Source organism: Anomalospiza imberbis, unplaced genomic scaffold, assembly GCF_031753505.1.
Source record: "Anomalospiza imberbis isolate Cuckoo-Finch-1a 21T00152 unplaced genomic scaffold, ASM3175350v1 scaffold_355, whole genome shotgun sequence".
NCBI lineage: Eukaryota > Metazoa > Chordata > Aves > Passeriformes > Viduidae > Anomalospiza > Anomalospiza imberbis.
This window is the reverse complement of record NW_027099972.1, coordinates 78,937-91,295: the sequence shown is the minus strand read 5'-3', so window position 1 is coordinate 91,295 and position 12,359 is coordinate 78,937. Positions and strand designations below refer to the sequence as shown.

Below are 12,359 nucleotides of genomic sequence, written 5' to 3'. Positions count from 1 at the left end.
AAGGGTAACTTGTTTACTCCGTCAACAGGGGGCACATTCCTACGCCTGATGTTTATATTTAAGTATTGTTTGTCTACAGAAGCCGTGCAGCATGAAGGGAGACGCTGGCTGGGGACCCACATCCCAGTGACTGCAATTGCTTGAAAAGCAGACTTACCCTCAGGAGCAGGAACAGGAGCTGGAGCAGGAGGTGTACCACCAGTTTTGGGTTCAAAGTGAGCTTGCAAAGTTTCTGTTTGGAGAAAGTAACTTTTAAAAAGTAAGGAAATGCAGAATACTGGAATGGTTATGGTTGCAAGGAAAGGCTATTACAAAATGTTAATGGTTTCCAATAGAAAGAATGGGAAAATACTTTGTTTAAAAATAGAAAAGGAAAAGAAAGAAAAGAACAAATCCCTTCCATTTCCCCCTGCCACGTGGCAGGTGATAGCCAGTTACCCCAAGGTCCTGGCCGTGCTCCTCCTGGCTGCTGCAAAAATTACCCCTGTCCTGGCCGGATCCAGGACACAGGATCTGCCCTGCGGGTCCTGGCTCTTTCTCTGGGTGAGAGACCCCCATGGCATCTGCCCCGGCAAAAGGGACTTTGGGACAACCGATTGCTTATTGACATTCCCCCCTCTGCCCCTGCACATACTGAGCTGGCAGGAAGGTGACCCACATGTCACTCCAGGCACACTCTAGGCAGCAAGGACAAAGAAAGTTTTTGAGGGGCCTGGGTCTTAAGGTCTTTTGTTCCAGGAGCACCACCTGTTACTTTCAGATTCTGCTCAGGGATAACCAGTGACCTCCTTTTTGCTCTACACCAGACAAAACCATGTGTGGCACATAAATGGTCACTTTTTTCCCCATTTATTTTCAAGTACATTCTCTCAATCAGGACCATGGTGGCTCCTGCTCTGAGGTGCATTGGCCATCCCTCTAGTACATTCTTTAGATGTTTTTTGAGAAATAGGCTCAAAATGCCACAGGGTTACTTCCTTCATTCCTTCATTCTTGGAGCTAAATATGGAGTTCCTGTGCAAGGCAAAGGCACTCACGTATGAGCAGTGCAAAGGGGTCAGTCAAATCTGGTAACTTGAGCAGAGCAGGGGTTGTCACCAATAACCTTTAAAAGATACAGAAAGGCTGTTGGACATTCTGGAGTCCAGTGTAACACCTCCATGGATCCCTTTAATGATTCATACACAGGCTTTTCCAATAGTTCCTAATGGGGGATCCATAATCAACACCATCCAGTCATTCCCAAAAAGGGACACAGGTGTGGGCTCTGGTGTTTGACAAATTGCTTCCTCCCTTTCTTTCCCCAAACTGCACTGTCCTTGTGAGTGGGACAGCCAGGAAATCAGACATGGGTAGGTATAGACATGGTCTTGAAAACAAATACAAGATGTCATTGAAAATGTGCTTTGGATGGTAATATTCAACACATTCTCAACTGCATGCTCTTATTCCCTCTCCCTGTAATGACTGGACAACACTTATTTTTGGTGCCAGCTGGCTTAAATCAGGAATAATCTTGGGTAGGGGGAAAATGACAATGAAACCATCATAAACTGAGTATAAAATGTTTATCTGCATGTGTCAGTAACTCCAACGGCCAGCTGCAGTCAGCACAATTATCAGCCTGTAATTGTGCTCAGGGCCAGCGTGGGCCTTTCCACGTCAGCTCCTCCTGCACAGCACATGGGGGCCTGGGCTTGCTGTTGGCTTGTTTCCTTTTAGGAGACTGGGATGAGGAAAGGCTGGGGGGTTTTGTCAAAGAGATAATATTTGAGTGACCGTGTATGTGCTGGAAGCCTCACAGACTGACTGGCCCACGACAGGATCACCCAGTGCTGGGGCAGGGGGGCTGCACCTTGCTGCCCTGGTTAGGGGTGTTAAGCTGCTCCTTTGCCTCAGAGAGGGCCAAGTGCAGCACTTTTGTGCAGAAACACTTCATTAGCCCTGGTTTGCAAAGCTGCTGCAGCAACTGGTGTGGCCAGAGCACCCCTTTCTGCACTTGGAAATGAGCTGAGTCAGTCATGGGACAAGGCAGGGCATTCCCCACGTGTGCCCATTGTGAATTCACTGTGCCCCGACTGTGTCGCGTCCCGCTCCTCAGTGACATCCCGCCCAGCCTGGAACATGGAACTCCCCGTTTCCAAGGACACGTGGCCATTGTCACCAGCACACAGCAGGACCGGTCAGACCCTTCGGCGGCTGCGTCGAGAGCAGAGGTGTCGGAGCGATAGCGAGTGTTGTTCCAGCTTGGTTGGTTCTAGCACACGCTGTTCAAGAGGCCGATCCACACACTGAGTGGAGGTAATTATTTACAGTTCAGTGCAGAAATGGGGGGGCTCAGGGACAAATTCACAAAGCCAGCACCACAAGAACCAGAGTGTCTTTGTATTTCTACATTTTAGCAAAGAAAGGAATTAGTGTTCACTGACTGCAAGTTCCCTAGTTGTCTTCATAATTAGTATGCTGTCTGCTGCTGGGCAATGATCCTCTCACTTCTCATGCTCAATAGTCTGCATGCTCAGACTCTCCCTTCTTCTTAGTGAGAGGCTTCTTGAGTGGATAGCCATGGTCTGCCCCAGGTGGAATGGCCTTTTACCTCGCAGGAGGTGATTCAGCACAGTTTCTGCATTGGCTTTATCAGTTTGTTCCTTTCCTTGGGGATTCTGCCAAATGTCCTTGTGCCCATAAATTCTCCATTCTTTGTGTCCACCATCAGTGGTACATCCTTCTTCCCAAGCCTTGCTAACCTCCCCTGTGTCTGAGGAAACTGAAGCCTGTCAAGCCCTGCACCTCCACAAGGCCATTCAGCCAAGAAGCAACCTGCCTTTCAAAGGCCTGGCCATCACTGAGAGCTTGTTGGCTACTTCTTGTTTCATGGGAATAATCTCCCTCCTTGTTGATGAGCCTTGAAAGCCACAAAGGAGAAACATCAAAGAACACATTTTCCTAACAAATATTTTGCATTTTGCAGATTTTTCAGCAGGATCAGTGCCTGTGTGGGAGCCAGAGCACCCGAGGCAGAGCGGGATGGCGGAGCTGTGGGCCTGGGCACGATCCAGAGCGTTCGGCAGGGCCCCAGCCCGCACTGCGTCCCGCAGGGCCCCCAACAGCGCTGCGATGCCCGTCAGGGTGACCCAGGGGTCCCAGGACCAACAGGTGAGGGGCAGCTGTCGGGCTCTGCGGGTTGCCAGCGGGTGGGGGCTTGGCCGTGGTGTTGGTGTCAGGTGCTGCTGACCCCGCGGGACCTGTCGGGCAGGGCTGGGGCCCCACTGGTGCTCCAAGGGCCCCTTTGAGGCAGCTGCCCCGGTGGAAACGACTCACAGGGATGACACGGAGGAGGTGCCAGTGAAAGTGGGAAGTTCTCTGATGGAAGTGGTTCCCAGGGATGCCATTGAGGAAGTGCCAGTGAAAGTCAGATGTTCTCCATGCTGGGACACTCAGGAAATTCATGCTCTGGGCATGGCTCTTGGTCAAAATGCATAGATTTCTCATTGTTCTGTGTTTGCCCTGCACTCACCGAACATGTCAGGAGAAAGGAAACGCTCTAACAGTATTTTTTACTATTAGGAGTAGCCATTTCTTTTTTCTCAGCTGTGATGCATAGTGGAGAGCTCCAGCTACATGCACACCATTTTCAAAGCTTTTCCAAACAAAGAAATGTTAGCATTTTTAGCAGCCAAAGACATGAATCTTCATTGGTTCTAAATTACATCATTTCTTCAATTAAGTAATATTCTATCTTCGGTATTGATGTCTCCCTTCACATGGTAATTAGTGCACATCTTTCAGTCCATTTATCATAGCTTTTCAGATTTTTTCTAAGGCAATTTTGCCTACGGAATGAAGCAGTTGGATGGCAGTAGTTGTTTTCATTAAAAAATGTAGGGTGATGAACATTTTAACCTCCAGCGGAATGCAATACATTCTGTACTAAATGATGAGATCAGCCAAGCAACCCAAATTTTGTAATATCTGATTAACCTAGGATAAACTGCTTCCATTTCACACCTGCAAAGAATTGCATCTAGAGCTGAGGACAAGAGAAAGGCTCTTTTGCCTGTTGAGAGTCGAAATTCACCTTATGCAGGTGAAATTCTTCTTGGAGCTGACTCCAGGATGTGCTTCCTTAGTACCAAATAAATCCCAGCATCAGGTCGTGTCCAAAATTCTTATATTTTTGTCAACCACTCTCACCTGGATAGTTAGCTGAACACTGGCCAGTTCAGTTGTACTCAGGCACTTGATTTCAAGGGAAGCCTGTGCCTATAAATTCTAGAAATTGGGAAAGGATGACTTGCTACTTGAACGCTTGGCTGCATTAGAGGCTAAGGGAGGGTTGCTCTCTCAGGGCAGTTTTGTAGCCGGCTGCTTGCAGAGGGAGAACTGTGTCAAAGCAGCCCTTTTTAGTGATGTGACAGCAAGCCTTCTCAAATACAGCTCTTGTTTAAAGAGAAGGGCCTAGTTAATCAGCAGTGATGGAGAGTAGGCTGAAGTTTTTACAGAAAATATCTTTTTCCTTTTAGCCAAATGCCAGCGAGGCATTGCACAATGGAAGTGTGCAGAATGTCCAATTGTATAACCCACTTGGAGGTATGGTTGCCTTTCACATTTTGCTCAATATCTGTAAGACTTTCAACTTGGTAATTCAGTTTTGCAGCATATTCTCGGGACAGGGGATCTCTTGTGTTCAGAGATCTTGGCTGGAGGTGGTATGCCCTCAGGTCAACCTTGCAGTCTCTTGTCACTGCATGTAGCCACTGGTTTGTTTTCCCCTGAGAAAGCCTGCCAGTCCTTCCTTGTTCCCATTCTGCTTGATGGGATGCAATTTGGAGCATTGAGGTCAAGGTTTGGACCACTCCATGCACCTAAACTCACTGCCTTGGTAGCTAAGCTTTTGGTTTTGGAGTATCTAGGCACTGTCGTTATCCTTTAAATTTAATTGGGAATTGAAAGAAAATGACCTTGAGGAAGTTGCGTAGAGAATTTCACAAGGTCAGCATGGGAAACTTTGCTTGATTTAATTTTTTGTCTTGGTCGTTGATAAGCGAGTGTTGCCACAACACTGTGTTGGGTTCTTTTGAAGGAAATGGAAAGGAAGATACTGATGTCATCTTCCCCATGGATTCCATCATTTCCCACAAAGCACAACGTGCTTGGGTGATGTCATTTGTTATTAATCAGCTCTCAGTGCTGTTTCCCCAAGGAGCCTGGCTCCAGGCAGACTCGAGGTGCACATTCCCCGTACAGGCACTCAGTGGTGCTGCCTGCAGCAGTGAGCTGAGCCAGGTACAGCCAGCTGCCCTGAGAAAAGCAGGCTCTCACCTGGCTGTGGCTGCAGTCACCTGCCTGCAGGGACTTCCCTGCCACTGCAAGGGCAGCTCTTGCTCTGCCTTAGCCTAGTGCAGAGCATTTTAAACTAGCATCGTGGTGGCTTTCCGGAGAGACAAAGCTAAACTTCAGATTTCTCCCTGGGGACGTTCTGTTTCACATGTGGATGATGATTTGTGTGATTCTTGGTGGTGGTCTACACAGATCCTAAGGGAATATTTAACACTCAGTAACTGGGGTGTGAGGACTGGCAGTAGTGAGACAATTGTGGAACTTGGTGCCGCTTTGGCTTTAGGCTGGCACAGAGAAACTCAGGTGAGACAGGTCTGGTTGCTGGTAGGGTACAGGGTGCCTTTGCAACCTGCTCCATGCAGTACCAGTTAGGGACTGGGCTTTGTCACAGAATCAGAGAATCAGAATCAGAGTTGGAAGGGATCCACAAGGACATGCAAGTGCAGCTGTGTCCCCAAGAATCCCACCAGGTGCCTGTGGAACTTGTCCAAATGTTTTCTGAGCTCTGGTGGACTTGGTACCCTGAGCAGCCTTGTGGGGAGCCTGTCCCAATGCCTGATCACCCTCTGGGTGAAGAACTCTTACCTAATTTTCATCTTAATGCTTGGTTATGGTTTCAGGTAATTTTCTTTAGAAGTCATTCAGGGGTATGGTTTTAGGAGGTGTTTTGTTTAAATGATGTGGGAAGTTTCTCCATCCACATTGGATTGAACTTCTCAAACATTAGTAGTGTCTTCACTCGACAACTGGCATGTTTACAGCGTTCTCAATAATTGAAGTGTGTGATGTTTGTGCAATTAGGTTTGCAGACAAATAGCAGAGAGGCATGGTCCAAGGAACAGGAAGTGGAGAAAGGCATTAAAAATTTGACCTTCATTGAAAGACTGAAGGAGCGTGTAAAGAAAGTTCAGTCTTCCTGTGTGTGATGGCAGGGACAAAGCTCCCGGATTTCTCACCAATACGCATGAAGTCTCCATCAGCCACTAAGCAGGAGTTCCTGGTTTCAAAACAGCGCCTGCTGCGTCATATCCCCTCCCTTGACCTGCTGGCCACGCTTCACCTGATGCAGCCCAGGACACGGTTGCCTTTCTGGGCTGCCAGCACACGTTACCAGCTCATGCTCAGCCTCCCATCCACCAGCACCTCCAAGTCCACCCCACCTTCATCCCAGCCGCCCCATCCCATCGCAGCATCCCTGCCCAGCAGGGACAGGCCATGTCCCAACCCCAAAGATGCAGCACTTTGCACTTGGCCTTGTTGAATCTGATGAGGTTCCCAGGGCCCTACTTGCCAAGGTTCTCCATGTCCCTCTGGATGGCATCCCAGGCCTCTGGTGTTGTCAAACTTGCCAAAGGTGCATTTAATCCCACTGTCCATATCATTCTTATGGACATCATATGAAGTCATATGAAAACCACCATGCATATAAAGAGTTTTTCATAAATATCTCCCCTCCAGTATCACTCCTTTACATGGTATTTTTAATGACTGTTCCTTCCTAATGCTTTACTGTCTGGATTCGTACTGATCTATAAATTCTGAACAAATAGAGTTTCAACAGTCTTGGTACATCCTTTTGCGTCAACTACCTTGCTTCCTCCCACTCCCCATTTGACAATTCATTTTCTGTTTTTTCTTAACTGAAGTGAAAATACCAGAGCTCAGGAGAGCCCCACAGAGCTCTCCAGATTTTGTGCCTGAGAGAAGGAAAAGGATGCCCACGAACCCTGCAAAATTCTTCCAGAGACCTTTCAGTACTGTTTCTCAATGACCCATCAGAGACAGGGTGATTCATTTACTGGCTCTGAAGAATTACAAGAAGTCAGAGCTACTTGCCTGCTTAGAAGGAGAGGGAGTTGTGGAAAAGGAGAAGGAATCCCTTGGAAAGATCCTTCAGGAGGTGAGATCCTGGAGCTGCTGCCTGCAATGCTAACTCTTAGAAGTCTTACTTCAGGTTTCAATTAGAATCTAATGAGTGGCTTAGGAAATGCTCCTTGTTTACATTTTCCCATCAATTTTACCCAGTTTCCACCCAACTGCAAGTCCATGTGACAAAAAGAAAAAAATCCTCAAAACTTGTTGTTGTTTTTCTAGAATAGCTGGCAGTGATAAATTCTTTGTAATGTTGTTGCTTCTCATGCCTTATTTGAACCCTCCCTCTTTTCCTTGCACTGTTGAACTGCTTGATGAAGTAACTTCACAGGGTGAAACTCTCAAGTGGGTGAAACACTTAGCTGAGGTCCTTAAAATACCCTGGGACAAGTTTCAGAGGAGAGAATTTTGGTAGCTGCACAGGGCAGTATTTCATTTGAATGGACTTGGTGGCCTCTCAATGGTATTTGCTTCTACTGGGGTCTGTGGGGGTTGCCTTCCAGGGAAGGGTGTTCCAGGCAAATCCTACGTGAGAAAGGTGGTGGCCCAACTTTGAGCACACAGTTTCTTTGCTCTTGTGTGGATTGAGTCTTCAACTCCCTTGGCACCTATTATTTCTCATAATTTTCCAGTTGTCCTTTGAGTGCCACTGGTATTTCTTTATTACAGCCATTCATCCGATTCACATTGACTGAAGGATGCAGTGGCTGCTTCCTTCCTTGTTCAATAGTCCCCATCAGTGTAGGCTGTTGCTGAATTATGAAGTATCAAGTATCGTATCAAGTAGCAATATTTCCTTTTTAGCTAGGAAAAAAGCGATGATAAGATTTCAAAGCTCAGCTCCGTAGAGGGTAAGAGATGAAAGAAAATTCTCCTTTCTGTTTCTTCTTGTTAATGTTTAAGGAGATTTTGAAGGCGTAGTTTCTTGTTTGCAGTGTGAACTGCCTCAAGATACTGGTTTGCATTCTGAAAGGGCTTTGTGAACAGCACTACATCCTGAAAATGGTTATTCACATTTTTCTTAACTTCATAGGGAGGGGGTGTTATTTTTTGCTATACATGAAAAACCAGTAGGGAGAACTTGCTGAGCTCTTATACTCACAGCCTTCCTTCTCTTCCCACACCGCCTTAGTTCTGCTTTTAAGAAGTGAATTCCTGATTCTGGGTATCTTTGTTACTTTTAAGCTGTTGAAGTGTAGCTCTAGGTAGGTTATCTCCTGTAAGAGTTCCATAGGAAGCTGTAGTTTCCTCTGAGCAGACACCTGAGAAAGAAAAGCAGTTCTGTTTGCAGAGACAAATGCCAGCATCCTGTGGTGCTTCATGGGATGATGAAAACATGCCCCGTTACAGGTCCAGGCTGTGCTCTGCCATGGCAATGTAGCAGGGTGAAACAAGAGGGCAGCAGGTGTCCACCTGAGGGTGGAAAATATGGACTTGCTCATGGAGATGATGTTCTCCAGGTCCTACTACAAAGAAAAGGAAAACAGAAAGGAAAAACCTGGCCTCTCCATGTATTTCAAATGGTGAAGACTGAGAGTTCTGGCATAGTGTACCTTGATTCTCAAAGCTGCATTAAAGACCAAAAAACCTGGATCCCTGGTGCAGGGAGAGGTTCTCATAGTGTCCATTTCCTCCATGCTTGCAGCACTTTGGCATTTACTTACATCCAAATTTCTACAGCCCAAATGGACCACACCTGTTTAATTTTGTTGCCTCTTACATGACAGCTGCTTTGTTCTTCACATCAAACAAAAGTCCTGGAAAACTGGTGCATGATTTTCTTTTCAGCTTTGCTCTAGCTTTGCACTACCAGTTTTACATCTGTAGTCTGCCTTTAGGTGTAATGAATATTGACGTTTTAAATGTCTGCCCGTAGGTAGCCAGCCTGGATGCAAATGAGAATTCTTTCAGTCTGAAGGAACATTTCTTCAAAGACATTCAGGTTGATTGGCCTGGCTACAGTGAAAGAGATAGAAAGACATTGGAGGTGACCCTTTTTCAGTAAGTTCAGTCAAGACAACAGCCATTTCAAAAAACCCTCTGGGAAATGAAGGTCTGTTTTCGCTGTGAGGAAAGAGCGATGACTGCTGATATTTTTGCCTTGTAACTGGAAATGTTGGACCATCCTTACAGAAAAACAGCTCCATCTCCAAATGCCACCAGCACCAGCCAGTCACCGTCTCTGGGACCTTCTGCAAGAAATACTCCACCAAGAACGGCTCAGGTATTTTGTGAATTTTTAAACATTCTCTACCCTAGATGATGTTTTATCCCACCTGCTCTTGGGGTCCAAGCTGTGATATGAAGCAGTAGTGTTGTCTTTATATCATATAAACCCAAAGTGTGTACTTCTAATGGGATTCCTGTATACTTTTCAAGATGCTTACAATGTCAAAGCCTGCCACAAGCTTGCACACATGACTTGTTTCTTATGGTGCATAGGAAACTCTGCTAAGGACAAGATGTGGACATGTTTTGGTACCTAGCTGTGTCTGTGCAGGGTTCTTGACGATATGGCAGCTCTAGTACCTAAATCATGCACAGTAATGCCAGTGCTACTGTTTGAAGACAAATCTTAGGGAAGTCTAGCATAAGGACAAATTCCAGTACTGAGGCATTTGTAGGAAACTTGTTTTTCTGTCCTAAGAAGCATTTAGGCTCCCATTTTGATTCAGGCTATCCCATGTGTGAGGAGGGGACTCTGAATCATCAGGGAATACCTTGGACTCGTCAGGCTTAAAATCAAGAGATGTCCAGTACAAGAGGGCAAGAAAAAAGGTTTGAAAGAATCTTGGAAAACACTGCATGAATGGTATATTTTCTATGCCTTAAAAGAATTCTCTTTAAACAGGAGGGAGGACACAGCTCTGGTTTTCCCTAGCTCTTTTCCCAGCCCAAGCAGGAAATGCTGCAGTGCCCAGCATCCTCTTATGTCCTGCCTCCATGCCCACAGCATTTCTGTCAGCGGGCTGGCACAGAGCCGTGTCTGGCAGTCCTGCTCTGAGCTGCTGATGTGCACGGGTGGGAGCAGCGTGTGCTTGGTAGGGAAGAGGCTCTGACCCAGGGTTTCCTCTGGAGAGCAGCAGGAATGAGACCTGCAGCCAGACTGGGGCTTCTCTCTGTTGTTATCATCTCTGCACTGGACACGCTGTGATCAGCAGCGCACCGGCGGCTTCTTGGGGCTGCTTTAGTGAATCGTGTGGGTGTGTGACAGCAAGAGTTGAGTGTGTTCCTGGTGTGTCTAAGCAGAAATAGGAAGCAAGATAAAGCCAACCTGAGCTCCTCATTTTGGGGAAGCCTTTGATAAAGGTGCTGAAGGGAATGTTTTTCTCCCAAAGCCATTTAGCTACAGAGTTGGAGGAGGACTCGCTGAATACTCAGGTGAGAAAGTAGGAATGAAATAGCGAACATATTTAGCTGCAGCACCTCCTTGTATGACAGGCTGTTTTAGGTAAGAAATGTGTGTGTTCAACCATTGCCGGGTCAGAAATGCTGCTTTTTCAGAGCAAAACTAATTGGGATCATCTTTGCAGAAACAGCCTCTGGCTTCTGCCTTTATCAGTCCTGTGAGGACCAAGAAGCAGAGGATTGACCAAGAGCCCAGTGATATCCAGCCAGCAGCTGGTGGCCGCTCTCCTTCTTCCTTGGACCTGCCTTCCACATCCTGCTCAACTTTGAACCTGTCTCCAAATGTCAGCTCCATTTCCACCTCCACCCATGAGCTACAAGAGAAGGATAAAATTCAGACTCCCTCGGGAATCCCAGTGCCTGTCAGGGTGTAGGGGAAGACTCCCAACTCCAAAGGTGAGAAAACAGAGTTAGACAGAGTGAAAAAACCCCATCCTTTGGAATTCGCTTGCCATGAGCAAAGCCAAAGAGATGAGCAGAGAGTGCAGGACCCAGGCAGAAGAGGAGTCACACAGTCCAAGTGCAAAGGGTATTAAAGCGATGGACCACTTTTAGATATGCTTCCATTTCATTTTTTACTGGATATGTGTATGGTTTTTTAGACATATCTAACCTCCCCTCCACTGGCACCTCCAAGTCCTCCCCACCTTCATCCGCAAGCCTGTCTTGGTGCCAGGGAATGCCCCAACCCCAAAGATGCAGCACTTTGCACTAGGCCTTGTTGAATCTGATGAGGTTGCAAGGGCCCCACTTCCTGGTCCTTCCGGATGGCATCCCATGCCTCTGGGTTTGGCAAACTTGCTGAGGGTGCACTTAATCCCACTGTCCGTGTCATTCTAGACATAGCTCAATGCTTGAGCTTACAAACTGGGGAAATCATATAAAAGCATCATGCATAAAAATAATTTTTCATAAAAACTTCCCATCCAGTATCACTCCTTTACCAGCTTTTAATGACGGTTTCTTTTTAATGCTTTACTGTTTGGATTCTTGGAGATCTGTAAATGCCAAACAAATAGAGGCTCAAAAGTCTTGGTACATCCTTTTGAATTAACTTCCTTGCCTTCTCCAAACCCCCAGTTTGAACTATTGGTTTCTGGTTTTCCCTCACTTTAGGAGGAAAAGCAGAGGTCAGAGGAGCCCAGCAAAGCAATTCAGGTCCAGTGCCTGAGAAGAAGAGGATGATGCCTGTGAGACTTGCAGACATCGACTGGAGCGGTTGCGCTGCTGTTTACGGCCGACCCTACAGGGACAGGGTGATTCATTTACTTGCTCTGAGGGATTACAAGGAGCCAGAGTTACTTGCTCGGCGGCAGAGAGATGGAGTCAGGCAAAAGGACAAGGATTCCCTTGGCAAAATCCTTCAGGAGGTGAGATCATAGAGCTTGTGCCAGCACCTCTTCCATCATGCTATTCTGCTGTTCATCATTTTACTGCTTCCTCACCTGTTTAAATTAGAGACTTTTCCAATACTCCTTTGAGTTAAGTTCCACTGGGATTTCCTTCTCATAGGCTTTCATACAATGCACACCCATTAAAAGATGCAGTAGATCCTTCCTTCCTTTCTAAATATTCCCCATCCACATAGGCTTGTGCTGAATAATGCAAGCATTAATATATCAAATAGGAATATTTCCTCTTTAGCTAGGGAAAAGCGTTTTGGAACCTAGTCAAAGGACTCAAATTCAATATGGATACACTTTCAGTTGATCCTACAGTGGCTTTAAGGAACTGATTCC

The 12,359-nt window shown here is 46.5% G+C and overlaps 1 long non-coding RNA gene across 1 annotated transcript; it reads left to right on the top strand.

The window, feature by feature from the left end:
* Nucleotides 1–3,001: 3,001 nt before the first annotated feature.
* On the top strand, nucleotides 3,002–6,246 carry LOC137466645 (uncharacterized). Its single transcript, XR_010995253.1, has 3 exons — nucleotides 3,002–3,156; nucleotides 4,524–4,590; nucleotides 6,142–6,246. It is a non-coding gene; the product is annotated as an uncharacterized lncRNA (long non-coding RNA).
* Nucleotides 6,247–12,359: the final 6,113 nt, after the last annotated feature.